Raw genomic sequence first — 2972 nt, forward strand, 5'->3', positions numbered from 1 at the left:
TAGATTTTATTATCTTTAATTTTAAAGTCATAGTTAAATAAAATTGCTTTTTTGATTTACATATCTTAAAGTAATCCAAAAGTAAGGGGTGTGTAGAACAATTGAACATATATATATATATATATATATATATATATATATATATATATATATATATATATAATATATATATATAATATATATATAATATATATATATAAATATATATATATATATATATATATATATATATATATATATATATATATATAAATATATATATATATATATATGTTATTTTCAATATTTTGCATTTTAAAATAAACTTCTGAATGTCTGTTCAGTCGTCCCTATAACAGACAACACAACTGAATAATTGTGGTGCTTCTTATTAAGCAATAAAAACAGTTGTAAATGATGTACATAATACATATACTCATCTTTGTTTCAATAAAATGTAAAAAAAAAAAAAAAAAAAACTTTTTTTGTTTTACTATAAGATTATATGCAATATCAAATTATTTTAACTTAGTCAAATGTTTTCCTCCATTTCACGATTTCGGAGCACAAGATCCTGAACATGATGCATGATGGGATACACTAAGCCTTGAATACTGCTTAGGAGCAGAATCGTGTTTAGGTTTAGTGTGCGTCAAAGGAACTGAACTGATACATTTTTAGTTGTGCTTGCAGCTCTCTCTGTTGGTCAAAATATTTACAAAGTAATATGACTGCTCTGATGACCAACAGCAGCGGTACACAAACCATGCCAGTGTTTGGGGCCCCTTGTGGGACCCCCCTTCCCTGAAATGGGATTTGTTTTCGGCACATTATAAAAATCCTGTTGCCAATTCTCCTTAAGCTTGCATGTTATTTAGACATCAGACAAGAACTAACCCTTTAGAACCTAAGGCTAAAATTGGCCGTTTTCACTCATTTTGGTTTATTGAGTATAAAATTATAACATAATGTGGTATCTTCAAGTGTAAGGTGTCATTTTTTTCAGAAAAAAATAGGCTTTCAGGAAATTACAGTTATTGTACATTATTTAGTGTAATGAGTTAGTAAATAGAATTAAAATAGACAAAAAAATTAAAAACGGGAAGAAATTGTACTGGTTTTTATTTAGAAAAAATCTGAAAACTCATGATCGAAAGAATCTAATGCCTCAATCTTGAAAAAGGAACTATAATACATATATACAAGTATTTTTGAGACACTGGATTGCACGGTTTTCACTCAGGAGCCATTTGTGGTACTCCAGTTCTCCAGGCGTTTTTGGATCCTTCAATCCAGTCATTTAAATGTGGGGCTCTCTGAAGCAGTTCCTGTCTACAGGACTGCAAGCATAGTCCCACATCACATTCCTGGCATGTCCATGGGGTGCTCCTTTTGCATCGTATGCAACTTTGTGAAAGGTCTTGAGTATCACTCACAGGAACAGGCAGATGATCGCATCTCTCTCTCAGCCGGCCATCCAGGGGAACATCTGTGAGCGGAGCAGCTAGCAGCTCCTGAATGTTTTGCCGTGTCATGAGCTTATCATGGTGGATGGCACACAGCTCTTTGTGTAAAATGAAGCTGTTGGTCACTGCAATATCTAGGAAATGCTGGAAAATGGTCACATACGACTTGTTTTATGGGGCACCGACTTTGTTCTGAGCATCTTGTTGGAGGTGTCAAGTCCCCCCATGTACTTATTATACAGCTACAGCTGCGACCACGGCCCCGGCCCCTCTGAGATGGTGTTGTGTTCGATGTAGATGGCCCATTTGCTTCTTCGTAGATAACTGGAGAAGCCACACTAAAAAAAGAAGCAACATGTGTTACAAACTCACTATATATGTACATAAAAATACTTTTTTATTATGAAGCAATTTATTAGTAAGAAAATTTGTAAAAAAAAAAAATATAAATATATAATAAATAACTATAATAATAATAATACAATAAAATAATAAAAATAAACCCTGCAGTTACTTACACACATTTGCATACACACAATCACACATACATACATGCACCTACTCACACACACATATACAGATATAACGTTAGACATAAATGCATGCATGCACAGTCACGCATGCACGTACGTACACACACATCATAGACTGTATAAGACACACACATGCACACATACACAAACAGATACATGTGCACACAGATACACACAAACAGATATACACATAAACAAACACACATATATACAAATGCACACATTAGCAGTAGCACACACAAACGTATGCACACATGCATGCACACAAACATACATATACACATGCACGCACACATTCGCATACACACACACGCACCTTTACTTACACACACACACACACGCACGCACACATACTTGCACACACACACACAGATATGTCCATGCACTTACATACACACAGAAAATTATGTATGCATGCACACGCACCCATAGACATAACGCTAACGTTACATGAGCAAATATGAACGCATGCACATGCGCGCTTACAAATGTTTGCAACGCACATATAAGTGTGTGAAACCGTGTTTTTTCGTACAGAAACACGGAGTCTGACTATTTTATTCATTTCTCATCGATTAATCAGCAAGAAACAAATAAATAAGCTTCACTTACCAATCCACGACTGACTGCGGTCAAGCCAGCCGCGCTTTGAAAATACACGGTCAAGCCAGCCGCACTTTTTTTTCCTTTGCGCGTGTAATCATGCACTTACGGTACGGGTGCTGAGAGCAGTCAAAATGCATGTAAGAAGCAGTCGTACACACGTTTCCTTTATACTTTCGCTTATTTTAACTCATTATTGTATATAAACGTTTGTGTTGTACATAAATCATTTTAAATCGTTTATTAGAGATTATAAATTACAATATTAATGATTTTCAGTGTATATATATATATATATATATATATATGTGTGTGTGTGTGTATATATATACAGTATTGTTCAAAATAATAGCAGTACAATGTGACTAACCAGAATAATCAAGGTTTTTAG

General features: G+C 34.1%; 1 long non-coding RNA gene across 1 annotated transcript; it reads right to left on the bottom strand.

The window, feature by feature from the left end:
- Positions 1 to 1084: 1084 nt before the first annotated feature.
- On the bottom strand, positions 1085 to 2700 carry LOC113090340 (uncharacterized). Its single transcript, XR_003287026.1, has 2 exons — positions 2591 to 2700; positions 1085 to 1783 (listed from the first exon to the last, which is right to left on the bottom strand). It is a non-coding gene; the product is annotated as an uncharacterized LOC113090340 (long non-coding RNA).
- Between the last annotated feature and the right edge of the window lie 272 nt (positions 2701 to 2972).

The sequence above is a fragment of the Carassius auratus genome, unplaced genomic scaffold, assembly GCF_003368295.1.
Source record: "Carassius auratus strain Wakin unplaced genomic scaffold, ASM336829v1 scaf_tig00054261, whole genome shotgun sequence".
Classification (NCBI taxonomy): domain Eukaryota; kingdom Metazoa; phylum Chordata; class Actinopteri; order Cypriniformes; family Cyprinidae; genus Carassius; species Carassius auratus.